The sequence below is a fragment of the Teleopsis dalmanni genome, chromosome 2, assembly GCF_002237135.1.
Source record: "Teleopsis dalmanni isolate 2A chromosome 2, ASM223713v2, whole genome shotgun sequence".
In the NCBI taxonomy this organism is placed as follows: domain Eukaryota; kingdom Metazoa; phylum Arthropoda; class Insecta; order Diptera; family Diopsidae; genus Teleopsis; species Teleopsis dalmanni.
In genome coordinates, this window is record NC_051847.1 from 93,387,686 (window position 1) to 93,405,378 (window position 17,693).

Consider the following 17,693-nt stretch of genomic DNA (forward strand, 5'->3'; position numbering starts at 1 on the left):
CTACATACATATGTATAATTATATATATATATATGATATAGATCATTTCCCTAAATTGTCTTCATCCGACAGTTGTCAATTCATAATATTACAATTACAAAATACAGTCAGGTGAAACAAGCGATGACGAGTCCATCACCTGATAATTTTAGGATATATTTTCGGTGGAAATTACCTTGTTGAAAGTACGTCATTCTCTGACACAAAAATAAATTTAACTGCAATTGTTTTGTACTTTAAAGGACAATTAAAAGACAACGTGGAGACTTTGTCTTTTCTATATCTTTTTGATTTATAAATAATAGTCTATACAGCCTAATAATGGGTTATAAAAATTACTATATTGTAATTTGGTGCCTATATTTTTTTTCACCTATCTCATTGAGAACTGAGTGATAAATAAGTTTTAAGTGTCTTGACGAATTTGAATATTGAATGGTATTCCCTGATATCAATACTAAATGTCACTGAGCACCTTACCAATAAATTTGTATTATGCAAACTAAATTAATATATAAAATCTAAGTTGGCTTTGAAAAGTAGACAAAAAATATAACAAACAAAACTAATGTAACTATATATGTTGATAAATTAAAAGCGAATATAATCATATAAGATATAATGATATATTAAAATTAAAATTTTAATACTTAGTCACAGAACTTGCATTTTATATGATATATGTATAATGAGAGAAATTCAATTTAACTAAAACTATCCGATGCTTAAATACTGTATCTTTCATAAATTTCTCAAGACTGATATAACAATAATTTTTTAGATAAAAACCCTATATTGTATCACAGAAGATTTGTTTATAAGTAATTTTTATCAAGTTCAATTGCTTAACACCAAAATTAGTTGCAGAAACCTTAGATATTAGGTAGATGTCTAATACTACTATATATAAAATTTGAATGATAAGTTTCATAAAAAAATTTTTTCCGAATGTGATATCTACAAGCTAATCTGGTTATATTTAAACAAATTTCTAAAAACTAAGATATAATGCTGTACTATCTATAATAAATTCAATTATTTTAAACATAGTAGAAGTTGTTAAAAAGGGTTGGTGATTTGTCTCGCCAGTTTTAGTTTTTAGTATAGCACAATTAGAAAACTGTAATCTTTGGCCAACTGACAATATGATTTCTGAACTTATACTGATTCAGCTCAATTTTATATAAATTGTACAATTCATCCTTTCTTAAGCAATTGGAAATAATTTCAATTTAATTATTACCATATACAATCTTTTTATTACCATATAATAATTTTAATACATTTGAACTTATACCAGTAGTGCTTTTATGTAGCACTATGTGATATCTAAATAAAAAGTTTATTAGTGTATATATAAATGCGTTTTAGTAACAAATATGTTGATAAAAATAATATTTAATATTGCAATTGTAAATAGTTATAATTAAAAATAAAAACTTTTGTTTTAAAGGCTTAAAATACTAGAAATATTTTAAATAAAAATAAAATTATGTTTTAAATAAAAATAATAAAAAAATGTTTCTTTTCAACCAAAAAAGTTAAAATCGCAGCAAAACATAAACAAATAGAATATTTTTCTTTTAAGCATTTTATTAAATGGCTAAAGGCATCAAAATCTTATTGCAAAAATAACTGGAGTTTCTTTTGTACTCAAGCTTTTATTTTTCCAAAAAATCTTTATATTAATACATTCAAATGATGTATACTCATCATTTTTCTTCATGTAACTACGTATGTTATGTTTAATTCAATGCTGAATGTACATTTGTATTTACTTTGGCGTTCTCCTCTAAAAGCAGCATATGAGAGCAGCATTTTGACATCCTGTTACTTTTTGCCAAGTTCTAAAGGGTTTATTCCTGTCTGCCTTATTTTTCAAGCTTTTCATGCTTTCTTCTCTTATTTGCTCGCTGTACCAGATAAGTGCTTGAAAATATGTTTTCACAAATCTAAATACTTCACGTAACGTATCTCTACATCTCCACAGGATTTAGTGTCACATACTCATACGACGTTTTGCAGCATATTCGTTTCTTTCGGACAGGATTTGTCTTGTCTCTTTGTAACGATTTCTTTACTAAGCTCATTTAATTTTGTGACCGTTCATAAGAATACTTGTTTTAGGATGTATAAATATTTAAGTTCATGTAAGATAAATAAAAAATAAATTTTTATAATTATTTTTTCGCAATACATATGCAACTACATATGCAATGCCAAGACAAGTGGAATTTAACTGAACAGAGATTTTAACAAGCGATAAATTTTTTAATTGCATGTTGACTGCCGCAGGAACAGATACTTGGGGTTGAAATGTCAGAATGTACACAAAATACTTGAGATTAACATTTTCAATACATGGCATGGAAAATTGTAATTTTTAATATACATGGTTCATAGAGATTTAAAAACATATCTTCAAAAAATATCTATCTTTTACTATAAAATTTTTTTAATTATACACAAATGTTCATTTAATTATTATAGTATTATAATATTTATATCAACTTTACATATAAATTACATTGCATATATAATTAAACTGTCATTGATTTACTAAATAAACTGCAACAAATGAAATTAAGCATTGGAAAAGTAACTGGAAAATACATTTAATAAAAAAAATATTGAAAATATTTCAAGTGTAAAGCAACATTCATCAGAGCTACTTTTTTACCCTTTTTGATTCCATTACTTTCTGGTATGGTAGTTGAAATGCAAGTTCTGATATTAAAATTTTTCGTTCTCATTAATAATATTCTGAAGAAATTTAAAAATGTTATTATATTTATAGGTATAAACCTTTTTCATATTGTTTAAACTTTGTTATATTTGAACCTGTGATCTTTCTTCAAACAAACATACTTAATATGTTTACACTTCATAATTACACTTATTTTTAGCCCGCTGTAGGTATGGATTCCGATCTAAAAAATTGATGCTACCAAATAGTTTTAAAGCTAATATTAAGAATAGGGATAAAGCTTGTTTGGACGGTGAAACCACTATATTGTTTTAATTAATCGACAATATTGTTAACTCATTGTATATATCTTATAGATATTTAAGAACTTAGACGCACATACTGAATAGAAGATGAGTAACGTTTTCAATTTCTTTTTCGACTTACCACTTTTGACAGTAGTCGTTAAAAGAAGATTGTTTCCTGTTATCAAGCCTACCTGTTATATACAGCATCCATTTAGAATAATTACTATATTGGATATCAAGACTTGAGGCTTATTATTAGGTTTGTTGTTATCTGATTATAAACGAACTTTGTAATACATATATATATAATATTTATGGTTTGGCATCAGTATTTTTCAGGCCATCTTTAGTCTATTAATTAAAAGTATTATAATCGTATAGCGCGTTTTATAATAGTCTCATTGAAATAATACTAATTTTCATAAACTATTGTTTGTAAGAAATTTAATTTTTTATGGAAATAGAAAATAGTGGCAATAGTTCCGAAACTTTCAAATTCAAAAGATATATTTTAATCAAGTGGACTAAATGTATAGCTGTTTCTGATATCGGCAAATATCCATCATCATTGATATTTCAAAAAATCTGTTGTTTTATTTAACAACAGTATAAGTTTTTGGACTGCAAGTGTCAGGAATTGCATCTTGTCAAGTCACAACTGTGAATCCGAGTTACAAATTTATAATAAAACATAATATAATTATATTTGAAATGTAATTCTTTAAGTAATTACTTATTATTACAACTAAACAACTTCTGAAAAATGTTATTTGGTTTGTTTTGTATCAATAATTTAAGCTTGAGTCGTTGGTAAATTTATATAGAATCAAAGGCTTATTCCATTCTAGATAACCCAACTTTGGTGCTTCGTTGTTTTGAATTATCAGCAACTAATGTCATTTTTTTTTTAAAGTATACTTAGATTAATAAATTTAGACAAAGCTTTTATCACTCTCCTTAAATGTGACGGTAAGCTAAATAAATTTTGAATATTGAGTATAACAGTGCCCTAAATAAAATACTAGCGCTTTGAGTGTCATTTAAGAACATGGAATATAACTAATCATATTTTTTTATTTTTTAACGAAGATGATTTTTTTTTTTTTGTTTAATGATGTTTTAATGTTTAATGTTTTACATTTACACGTTATTCGTAAAACGAATGTAATTAATTCGTCAATACGATTATCACACAAAAATCCTCGGGGTGGCAACGTATTTTTATTTTTCGTGCAATACTTCAATAAAAATTTATTTATTTTTCACTTTTAATTTTAGTTAATTAGTAAAAATATGTTAATTTCAGTGATAAGTATAATAAAACATCTCACATAAAATAAAACGCGTGAATAAACGTTATTAGATCTAACTAAAAAACTGGTGTCGGATGGTCGTGCATTAATAAAATTTATTTTACTATAGTTAAAGGAAATTTTTCACACAGTTTACATATAATTTAACCTTAAGTTTTATTAAATACAATTAGTTTCATAATAAACTACAACAAATACAGAAAATTATTACATAAATATGACGTAAATTTGTTTTATTATTTAACGCATATGACTTGTATTGATAAGTTGTAGACTACAATTTTTCACTAAAATTACTCTTTTTTGTTAAAAATTAGTACAGAAACACGTTCCTTTTTTGTTTTTTTTTTTGTTTAAACAAAATTATTTCCTTTAACTGAGAATATATCGCATTGTTTTTATATCTGATAGCTATCATTTCAATATATTAACTGCTAATTATCTAAGGCAAAGTTATAAAAAATTCAGAGAGAAGATTGTCGTAATTACTACGATTGCATTAAATTGCTAATATTAATGTTTTGTCGACGTTAGAATAAATTTATACATAGTGTCCGATAAACGTGTTCTTGTTTTAGTGGAGTTATTAGAATTACTGCAACAATACAACGTATGATCGTAGTAATAAGAATGATGAACACAGTTCAAAAGGTTTAAATTCGCATTTCCAATGCGTCTGAGTTTCCACTCCAAACAGTTTCAATAAATTAAAAATGTGTTTATGTTATACGTATGTGGCCAACGAAATCGATATGAATTAACATAGTTGTGGTATCATCATATGAATGAAGTTTTTATTTCTTTCTGTATGCCGAAATTTCTTGAAGGGTTATAGAGAGGTTTCGAAAAGTAGTAAACTACAACAACAAAAATTCATTTTATATTATTGTAATTGATGGAATTTTTGTCTGAACTCGAATATTGCAAAATACCCATCATCAGTGGTCTTGGTATTATTTCTTGTATTTATTTATTCGTAAATAATTTAATATAATTTGTATGAGTGCAAGTACGAAAGGTAGAACTCGTACCCTGCCAAATTTGAAGCTCAGAGTCAGTATTCATTAGCTAACTGACCCAAGTTGTACTTGTCTTGTATGTTCCCACTTTGGAGTTTTGTTAGCTTGCTGTGAAAGTTCATTAACAAATTCACTTGCTGTGTTATATTAGAACGAAATCATAAACCCGCTGAAGAATAATTGAATTAATTAATTATATTTATTATTTTTTAATTGTTAATTTCAATACTATTCTTTTGTAAGGCATTATTTGTTGTATGCTAATATATATATAGAACCTAATATAGGAGCGTAATATGGAGAAAGTCATACTAATGTTTCTCCAGGATTCACACGGACGAGAGCATATATTTTTATTATAAGTTGTAATTTAATGTCAGTTATGACGAAAATGACATATGAATGGTTTATAAAAACATTCAACCGACTTTTAATTCTCGCATCTGTAGATTTATTTACTATTTATTTTCGATTAGTAAAAGTTGCAACACTTTCAAAAACGGAGAAGAGTTTGAAACATCGCAATAAAAAGTTATCTATCCATATATCTCAACAGATGTATAATTATTATCCATATTGCTTTAAATAAATCTCATGAAATGTCCCATTTTTAACGTACCTGAAATCCTTTAAATCCACCAAAAAGAAAAACTGTTAGAAACAACAGTGTGAACTCAATTTTTAACAATGTGCAGATAACTTTTTGCACTATATATTTTAAAGTTTATATTTGAATTTGTTATAGTCGTATATCTCTTCCAACATAGAAGACAGCAGGAAACAAAACCTAAGTCCCAACACGCTCGTGCATCATAATTTAAATTTTGTAATAAATTTGTTTGCTTACATTGCCTTAAGTGTTTTCGGTCTCCGAAGTTCGAGCACAATCACGCGCTCATGAGCATTTTCATCAACGAAAAACAGCCAAGGCAGAAGCGAATATGGATGTGTACAAACTTCCCATAGACACATAGACATACTCCCATAATAAATTTCATAACATAATTCATAAAGTGACGTTTAAAACAAACTGAAAGAATAAAATGAAAACGCATGAAAAGTAGGTCATCGAAATGTCGGTGACTGACTGTTCGAGTTAGTTGTTGGCTTCTGTTGCTTCCTTTGATAACAATTTTACTTTTTTATTAATTTTAAAAAAAATGTTTTTTTTTGTATTATTCCCAACTGTCACTTAGTAAAATGTTTTTATTCCACATTTTTAAAATGGTTTTCTATTATAAAAATGTTTATTATCAGTTTTTAGCGCACTGAATAATCACATCATTTAAAGTGACTGATGTTTCAACGCCGATTGTCGTAGTTGAGGTGTCTTTCAAATTTCGCATAGATACTGCAAAATTAGTAGAGCATGCGAAAAGCATTTTTTATTCGACTTATGGTTAGTTATACTGTTGTATGAGATAAAAAGGGAAACATGCAAAAAAAAAAATGCTTTTTAATGTATCTTTTATCAACTTTAAGGAAAGAATGTTTAGGTGCAAAAAGGGATGTCTTTTTTCATGGTCAGAATTGTTTATTTTCAGGTCAACGTCGGTAAGGTTTCAAAATTTTATTTGTCTGTCTTTGCTCTGATATATAAAACATATTTTTTATATATATACATATAGTACTTATAAGTTCACTCTTCAAATGTAGGTAACAGCTGCATCATTTTTTATAAAAATCTAATTTAAATTGTTACTAATGACTTAAGTCCTAACATTTGGTTAACTAAATGAAATTTGGTTCAAACCAAGTACATTAAGTGCCTTAAGCGCTTCAATTTAAAACGAAATTTAAGTTAAATTAAATTGACTGTATTGACATAATGCTTTTTACTTTTATTCAACTCCGTGTTCATCTCTTTAAGTTTACTGTGTCACATTTTCTACTTAATATCTGAAGTTATAGAACGAAAGGGCAAATTTGCATGTAAATGCAAATTGGTATTGTCATTGTTCATATTTTCTCTGGTGCCAGTGTTATCGTGCATTACAAAAGTAGCCAATTTCTGTTGAACTACATTTTCATTTTGAAATCTTTCAGTTGGTATCTCAAAATGTTGCACAAACTGCACAAACATGTTAAATGTAATAAAAGAAGTCTTCTAATTAGAAAAGTTGACACAAAATAGTGTAACTTGTTGACTTTTTATACTAAAGTTGTGGCACCTACTTATCCTTTCATTCTGAAAGTGTACTTATCTTTGTTTTGTATTTGGTATCTGTTAAATTACTTATTATTTGCACAATAAAAGGCAAATTCTACTTAAAAATAGAGCTGCAATAAAAGAACAAGTCATAGAAATATTTCTTTGATCTAAAACCACTTAAAATTTATGGTTATTCTTATCATTTTCAGTCAGTTTTTAGTATAATTAAAAAGTAAAATCCTAAGGAGTTGTTAAAAATTATGCTTAAAATTTGTGATATTTCCGTTTTAATTAAATTGATTTTAATATTAAAAATTATTTCATGTGGTCAAAAAAACAAACAAAAAAAGAAATAAAACATGTAAAGTAAAGTTAGTTTTGGTCGGGTTAAGGATTAAATGTCTTTATAAGTATGTTCATATAATGTTGTTAAAAATCAATAATTAATTTTAGTTTTGTATTTATATTTAGTTTTGTTAAATATTACATTCAACACAAAAAATTGTATGTTTAAGTTAGACAAATATATCTTAATAATCAATCAATCAATCAATATTCTAACCAATGTAAAATGTTATAATCTTAATTCAAAAATGTAGTAGTTTTCATTTTAAAACACAGTGGAATAGCTAGTGAAAGATACACGTAAAATATGCTCCTTAAATTTAAAAAAACAAAACAAATTATAAATGTAACATATATACATTCAACCATAGTTTATGCTTTTACTTTATAACAATTCAAGATAATTTGTTAGTGAAAGAGTCCAACAGAAAACTGACGTAGTTGGTTCAGCTGTTTTAGACCTAAGGCTGCGTTTCGAATAATTCAGGGTTTGAGTTTATCCTTTGCTACCTGTAGGCTATGCATTGAATACGAACAATTAAATCCAAAAAATATTTTCAAAGATAGCTGTTGATGAATATTTAGCAAAATCCAAAACAATTATAGGGTCATCCAAAAATTCACTTAATTAAGAATTACCAACTTTTTTATTTAAATAAATTTTTCTTCACATGATATATAAAACTTTTAAATAGAACATCTTTAGAAATAGACAAATAGAATCGATATACATATATCGTTTAATCATATCCTATTAATACATGTATATAATAACACATTTCAGTGTGATACAAAACGTAACTATTGTGTAAACAATACCGAAAGTTAAAAAGTTATAATAAGAAAAACAAAGTTCCCTATTTATAAATACATTAACTAATAAAATATGTATGTTCTATATGTAGGCACTACTTATTATTAGGGCCACGGTGCGTATGAGCAATATAGTTTTTTTTAAACTAATTTACTACTAAGCTTAAGTGTTTTGTAATAAATAAACTAAAATGTATTACTAATTATATATTTTCTTCTTTTACAGATTTGGCGAATTAATTATCATTACCTGTAGGATTTTACAAAATGGTAAATAAGTTAATATACATACTTTTAATTAGTATAGTGTTCATTTTATACATACCGCATTAGTTAAAGTAGTACTATTTGTCTGACGTACTTCAATGTCAACTTCAAATTCTCTTTAATAAATTCATTTCATTCCATTAATAAAATTAAATAAGTTACTTAAAGTAAAGTTTCCTTTCCGTAAAAATTATTGCGTTCCTATTTGTATGTGCGTCATTCAATCTTTTACTTAAATTGAAACGAAAACGAAAAATTTCTTAATTAACATCCGAAATGACATAAGTCAATTAAAAGAGAGAAAGTTTGTTGGATTTAGTTCTTTGCTAAAATGTTTCTTCCTTCCAAAGTATTACAGATTTATTGTATAAAAATAATACAATGTCATGTTAAAAAAAAGACTTAAGCGAATACATAGATTTCTGTGAATACATAGAAATCTACTTAAGAATAATAGTATACAAAAAGTAAATATCTGACTTTCTGTTAAATATACAGATTTGCAAATAAAAGTTATTGGAATTTATTTTTAACAAATACGCTTTTAATTCTAAAGAAATATAAAATATTGATAATCAAAAATTCTAAAACTGTATGAATCGAAAACTTTAGGATTATTAGTTAGCGCATCATCGTTAATTGGAAAAAAAGAATATATGGTACATAAAAATACTAACATTCTGATTGCACTTTATAAAGTTAGGATTTATCGTCGATGATTAAATGAAAATATCAATCCATTTGCAATGTCTTCACTCTAGGAAACTGATGATATCAAGTTTTTGAAATGCAACAGGTTTAGGATCTACCACAGAATGGTCTTGTGGTTGGACCATTGAATGTGGAAATTAAATGAAACTCTAATTGTAAAACTATCTTTATATATATTAATTGCAATTAAACTTAAAAGTTTTTGGAACCTGGAACTTGAGCATTGCAAGTTTGTGCAGCCTTGGCTTCTTGTGGTTAAACACGATTAGTCATCGCTTCTAATTTGACAGGCACGAGTTCTAAGCCTGGCACTTGCAGTCCAAACAAATTAATACGGACTATAAACTAAATTAAATAAAATTCGATTATTTCCAAAGACCACTGATGAAGAGTACTTGGCAATACTCGAAACAGCGTTGTATGGTTAGCCAAATTTCAATAAATTGAATAAAAAATTTTTGTCTTTGTCCTTTCTTTGCTATTCGAATCGGTATAACTTTTAAATAGTTTCTTTCGTCATAAAAAGACACGCCATTATCGGCAAGAACAAATTAACCTTAAAAGTTTCTGTTCTGAACAAATGTACTTACCTTCTGCTCAAAAAGTATCCGGATTTTGTTGTGTTTTAACTACTCTTTAAGTAATAGATCTTTTAAAAAATTTTTTCTTGTTGTGTTGGTACACCCTTTTAACAAATTTGTAAAAATTTGAACGCTATCTGTCAATTAGTTGGTTTACAGCAGTTGTTAATGTGAAACTACCTCAAGTGCATTTAGCGATTTTTACTGTAGAAAATTCTTGTTGTACGCAATTTTTTGACCAAATACGGCACCACTGTCATCGCTCAGGGACCATATTCGCCAGATCTGGCGTCGTGCTACTTTTTCCTGTTCCCGAAACTCAAATTGCCCTTTCGTGGTAAGCGTTTTGGTTCGATTGAATCGGTAAAAGAGAATTCGCCGAAGGAACTATAAGCCATACCTGCACGGGCCTACGATTGGGTTAAGCTTTGGTATATGTGTATCGCTTCAGAAGGAGCATATTTTGAAGGAGATAAAATAAATTTGGAATAAAATTAAAATTTGTGTGTTTTATTTACAAACTCCGAGTACTTTTTGAGCAGAAGGTATCGTCTTTTTAATATAAATAAAAGGAAATTCGTTACATTAATTTCATTGAAAATTTTTGATTTGTTTAATATTTTTAATAAGTAACTTCAATTCAACATTCGAAAAGTTTTTGCCTTCCATTTTATCCATCATTGAGTTCTCAATTTAAGATCCACCAAAAGCTAGAACAGCGACGTCCTTGCTTAATTTAACTTTTTTTCTTCTAATTTTTATATTACTTTTCAACTTTGATGCTTATTTCATTTTAATTACAAAGTTTTTATCTAAATTGGGCAAGTTTTTAGCACAGTTTTAATAGCTTTTTATGTTGTGTACATTTTTTTAATCTAAAAGTTTAATGCTTAAAAATTTCCAGAAGTAAGAAATTTTAATATATTTTGTAGTAAATATTTATTAAAGACCAACAAATTTGTTGTGATTTTAATATTTTTATATTTCGGTGCAGTATATTCTTACTAAATTTGTTTGTACTTATTACTTCAAAATTATTTATAATTATAAAGGGTTATCTATTTTGAGGTCTTGATTTGGCAGCACTGTTACAGTGACATATTTCAAACTAAAATGTCATCCAAGGCATCATTTGTCAATTTATAATGTGGATCGTTCAACCGCTCAATATGTTTCCAATGTGTTGGGGAACTTATCACAAAGTTTTGGTGAATTTTTCACCACAAAATTCACAAGCAAGTACCGAAAGGCTATTACATCCAAAAATAGTAATTGTTTGATAGGACACTTGGTCCATATGTGTGATAGGCTTAGATGTTTTTAAAAATGATGAAAATGTGACACAAACTGTCAATTATGATTGCTATAGACAAATGATTATAATTTTTTTTTTCGGCATAAAATGGAAAATATGTATATGGTAGATACGAGTATGTAGTTGTGCGAACAATTTCTGTGACGTGTAATTTCATATGTTTGTGATACGAATGGCCACCGACTCAGTACAATAATTCGGTTTATCACCATTGGACTTTTTTGTGGAGTTACGCAAAGACACGTGTTTATACAGACAATCCTCAAACTCTCAACGCTTTGAAAACTTGACGAACATATGTCAAGTTATGATAGCACTATTGCCAACTATGTGTTGACAAGTCATCGAAAATTACCTTAAAAGTATGCAGTATAGATGACATTTCAATATTATATGCTACTATGAAAGTAACATAGAAATAAATCTGTTAAGTTATCCAAATATGAATATTCCGAAAAAACTCACTTTCATCAATTTTAAATTCTCAGAATTTACAGATGTAAGGGAACAATACGGGATTTATATGTTACTTGGTAAGAAAAAGAAGCTCTACTTGCCGCCACTTAAATAAGTGGTATTTACTTTATCTTAATACAAAGTCATTTATTTTTTAATTGTAATAATTTTAATTGCAACAATTTGTACGATATTAAAATCTCAAAAACTAATGTTTTAGGTTAACGAATAAATTTTATAATCCTCTCTGTTGTAGTGTTGTCATTGAGATAAGACATTATAGAAATTGTTAACGATTAATTGTTTTTAGATACTAGTACTTTGTTGAAATTTATTTTATTTATTTATTTATTATTAACTTTACATTGTTATTTAAATAACATAACAAGTAAGGAATAGGTTATTGCTATAGCAGCATGGGCCTTAAGCAACTACGTAGTGATAATGTAATTATTAAACGTACTATTTTAACAGTTTAAATATATTTACATTAGTTAAATGTTTTTCCTAAATAAGATGACAGCGGTTTGAAGATTTTAAGAATTCTGATCATTTCTGTATATTGGTATAGGAGGGTTCAGAGAGCATTCAGGTTGGGTTCGTATGGAGGTATCTTTTGATTTGGTGTTTATATTTGGAGCAAATTTCTTGAAATATGTTTACTATATTAAAGAGAAATTAATAAATTTTTTGAAATGAAATCTTAATTACTGTGTATATGTAATATGAATTTTAGTAGTATAAATATATACTCACTCGTTTTTCTAAAGTTAAACAATGTTGTTTACTATTGTTTGGTTTCATACTTAATCCAACATTATGAAGATTAGTATTAACAATATTATTATTGGTATTAATATAAAAAAACATGTACTCGAAAAAGAGCGTGGTTAACTAAATCTCTACCAAATATTAAGTTTATTTTACGTTTAAAAAAGTATTTTACAAATTTATTCTAGTTGAGTTGAATACTTGGATTATTTATTAGTATTTAGTATTTTAAATTCAGTAACCAAGTAAAGTTATACGGGATTATGAAAAATTTAATACCAAGGTAGTCTAGTTGAGTAATATAACATTATCAAACATTTCAACCAACTTTATGGCGTAGCCAAAAAAAGGAACATAATGTTGTGCTTTCCCCATCCTATTAGCAAATAGTGTAGTCGAAATAATATTTTATATTTGTGAAATATTCAAATATAACATTCATATATGTTACATGTGTGATATATCGATGACGAAGGTATTGGACATATATTTGCGAAAGTAGTCTTGAAACCAGAATCGTGATTGAATCAGGACAATTTTTTTAATAATGAAAACTCACAGTCTCAAGAAAATTTCATTGGAATAATCTGTTGTTTTTTGCTTGTTAGTGTTTAAAACTAAAAAAAATTTTCCAACTATCAAATAGTTTCTTGTAGCCCCATTTTACTACGTCGCTTTATGACTACGTCTATGGATATATAAATTAAACTTAGAATAAAATCAAAAAATTGTAAATGTAAAAGTAAAAAGTATAAAAAAAAATATTTTTTTAAAAAAAAATTTAGATAAAATTTTTAAACAAAAATATAATCTATTGTATAATATTTTCATAATATTTTGTATCAGGAAGGCAAATCTATGATATTTGCTTTTAGGAACAAGAAACTAGTGGTCCTATCACACCCATGTCGGACTACGTCGAGTGTCTCACAGAAACATCCTAAAACCTAAACATCATAATTTAGATGCTGCCATAAAAGCAGTGAACGAAAATAAAGAGTACAGTATCGTAGTGTACTACTCCGAAACACATCAAAAAATTTTAAGAGTTTGTATCCGCAAACACAAACTAAAATTTTAGTGTACTGTTTGTGTTCTTTTCTCGAAGGTAGTGGTCTTTTTAGTGTTCTTTTCCCGAAGGGTTAGTGGTCTTTTTAATGTCCATCGAACAAAACAATTTGGACGATTTGTGTCCGCGGACACAAACTCTAAAGTTTTTTTTAAATTATTTGGGATTTTTTTTAATATATTGTTCGTTTAGCGTGTTTTATCAAAGATGACAAACAGTACACTGTGTTCGGTATTTTAGTGTTTGTTTTCGTTCACTGCATAAAAGTAATTATATTGCAAAAAAATTCTTAATAATGATAAAATAAAACAAGCTTTTTTTTTAAATATTTAACTAAATTTTTTAATAAAATTCATAAATCTAAATACTTGCACTTAATATGAAAATGTGTTGGTTTTAATTTAAGATAAGAATGCTAAAAGCGAAAGTAAATAATACTTTTTTCTTATATTATATTACATCTACTAACGAGTATATTTATTTACCTATAAATTTGTATATTTAATTATCAAAAGAAGAATAATAGGTGTAATATTGGAACTCATTTCATGAAAAACTATTTATTTATTTGATGGTCTCATACAAATATTACGTTTCTGAGTATTATTTGGGTCACCATTACTAATTGCAGTTTTTATAAATACAAGTCAATCTTATAAGTACAAGTATCTCGTAACCGCAATTATTGTGAAAGCATCAACAATATTTAATGTTTTCATTGTGCATTATACCTTTTGTGCGAAAAATCAGTTCATGGAGCAAATAATTCGTATTCACAAAATCTGTTTCACATTATTCTCACAAACCACAAATACAACAAAAATAAACATAAATGAGTTTATAATTCTAGATTTATTTGGAAATGGAAATTAAAATCAATTGCGTTTTACTGAAGTCTATTATTTAATTAATTTGAGATAAATTTATTTATATATACTCCATTTCGGTTAAAACTGAAACTAACCCACCCACTCATTCTTTTGAATTTTTTATCCTTTTTGTTTTTAAACTAAGTTCTCTCGTCTCGAAGTTATTGGAGAATATAAAATTCGTCATTATTTGTTTAAAGAAATCTAAAACTCAGTACTAAAATTTATTAATTAATGACAACTGATCATTAATGATAATTTGTTCAAATTAAATTGTTTTTCAGATTTAAAGTTAGAACTTTACAACTAAGTATATAACGGATGTTTTCTTATGTAGCTTATTTAAGTTAATATATATTCCAGTGTGTCCACTGAATGCAAGATTAATTTAATTATGTACAGATATATCTAAGTTTTCAATAATGTTGAAGTGTTTAAGTTATTCAATTTAATTATAGTTATTTCAGTTATACATTGCTTTAAAAATGTTTCGAATTTCGCATAAATGTTTACTATACCAGCTTTTCTGAGATGTTCATCTTATATTTTAAACCGTATTTTTAATATTTAAAAATGGGTGTGTCGCGTATAGCAAATCTGCCGACCCTACTATAGAAAAGCTACAAGTCGCTCAAAGTCAGGCTCTCCGAAGGCTCTTCAAAGTGCCTTGGTACATCCGCACAAACGACATGCTAAGAGACCTCAGAATAGACCCGATCAAGAAATACATAAGGAACAGAGCCCTGAAGTTATATGCGAAAATTAACGGGCTATCCTACTTACTACTATCTAATCTTAGAGTAATCACTCTCCGCACGGGGAGGTACGCAGATCTTAGATCAATCACTGAATAATCGTGAGGCTTATAGGCAATACATAAATAAGTCAATGAGATGGGTGGGACCCTGTAGTACCCCCAGATATCAAAGAGTAAAAGTGCCCAGTTGCGCTGACTCGAAAAAAGGATCAACATCAACATCAATCAACTTTTTAAGGGGTCATGTTTAGCACTGACTCCGATTTTTTTGTTTTGAAAATAAGTACCTTTACTGATCGCCCATATCTAATGATTTTGTACTTAGGTTTTCGATCTTTTACAAGCTTCCTTTCTCTTTTTGGAGGACGTCATCTAAAATATTTCAACCTTTTGTGGTACGACTTTAAAAATTTTTTATTGCCACATCCTCATTTTTCATTCTTGCGATATCTTCATACTAATGTACTCTTTGTGATTAAGATATCCTGCTGAGGTACCAAGGATTTGTCTATTCAATAGAACCAATTGAGTTGCTAAATACGTTTTTGAGATAGTCATATGTCCATCCCGACTTGGTCACTGTGCGGTATAATCGAATATTTTGATAATAGTTTCTTAAATATATTATTTACATCAACAATATCTTATTATACTCTTTAAGTATACTCGGGATATTCTTCGTTTTTCGGAAAAATATTTCGATTTATTTTATTTTTGCAAGGTTTAATATTTATGAATAATTTTCTTAGAAACGCAAATTTATTCAATTTTAAACTGTTTAACCACAAGAGATGTTTAAAGCAATACATTTAGTATTCTATATGAGATAATTATGAACGGTTCCTTGTCTGATATTGCTGAGACACAGTCGTTTTTAATTTTATCAAAGTTGGTATTTTGGAACTGGTTTTTAATTTAATTTTTTATTTATACATATATTTGTTGTTATTGTTATAAAACAACAGTATATAAAATTTTTAATTTTGAATTATTTTTACATTTTACGTGATAATTGTTGGCATAAAACAAATTTAAGAAGAATCAAATTTAAACTCAATTTGTTAATTTCCTTCAGTTTAATATTGGTTTATCATTGAAAAAAAAACATTACCAAAAAATTTCCTTAGATCGATTATTACAATCCAATTTCCTTTTTGTCTATATGTGCAGTTTCTTGTCTCCATATACAATTTTATTACCATTATATTAATTTTTTTAAGGAGACGATTTTAATATTTATTATGATTAAATAACCTGTCATTCAATTTTATTACTAAATCAACTGGTTTGAAAAATTGCAAAAATTTTTATGAATTTTTAAAGAATATCGCATGTTAAGTATCTTTGCGACTCAAATGATGTTAAAATCCTTATCAAGACACCCACTTGCGCCAACATTTTTTATATCCTCGGCTTCCGCTGTTCCTTAGTGATTTAAATGAAGTAAATACAAGCATAAAAATTTCACAGACAACGCTCTAAATAAATGACATGAAAAACCAAACATGAAAATAGGTTGAATAGAACTGAAAAATTTTATTTTCAAAAAATTTTGTATCTTTTTAATTAGGTTTTATAATTTTAATAGTCCAAAGTTTACAGAATGTTAGGAATGTCTCATAATTGGATATTAAATGTATATAAAAATAATTTTTTTAAATTGTTTAAAACATTTTTCTCTATGTTGATTATATTTAATAACATCTACCGTTTTTTGCGAGAGTTATCTATTATTTTTTTTTTTTGTGTATATGATTGATTACTGAGAGTTCATTATTATGCCAAAATATAACTGAAATGAATTAAATTTAAAAAAATATTTTAACGGATAATTACAGTGAATTATTTTATCATTTATAAGTAATAAAACATATATGTTATAACTTATGTAATAAAATTAAATTTTTTATTTTCACTTTATTTTTACTTTAAATATAATTTATTTTCACTTTACAAATATCGTCAAGTTCGCGTATTTCAATATTTAAACTGGATTGTTGGTATACGAGTCGAAAGACATATCTTGGATGAGTTCACCTTTATTTTTTATTTTCTGAAACCACTCATATTGCTCCAATTTATCTTGTACAACTTTGCTAAAAACAAATAAATATTGCGTATCCGCTTCCGAAGCATCGGATTTCCTCGTCCATGTTGTTAGGTAAGCGTCGACAGCAAACACCCCATGAAGCAAATATGTAACACCGCAGGTCAAATAACACTGACTTTGTGATCTACTATTGCTAAAAAACTTATGATTT

At 27.0% G+C, this 17,693-nt stretch overlaps 1 protein-coding gene across 1 annotated transcript in view; it reads left to right on the top strand.

The window, feature by feature from the left end:
* The window catches only part of LOC119675084 (serine-rich adhesin for platelets), an 87,793-nt gene that overhangs the window by 64,108 nt on the left and 5,992 nt on the right, over positions 1-17,693 (top strand). The window contains exon 2 of the mRNA XM_038086273.1: positions 8,863-8,906. The gene's annotated coding sequence lies outside the window, so the exon portion shown is untranslated. The remainder of the gene's footprint in view (positions 1-8,862; positions 8,907-17,693) is intronic.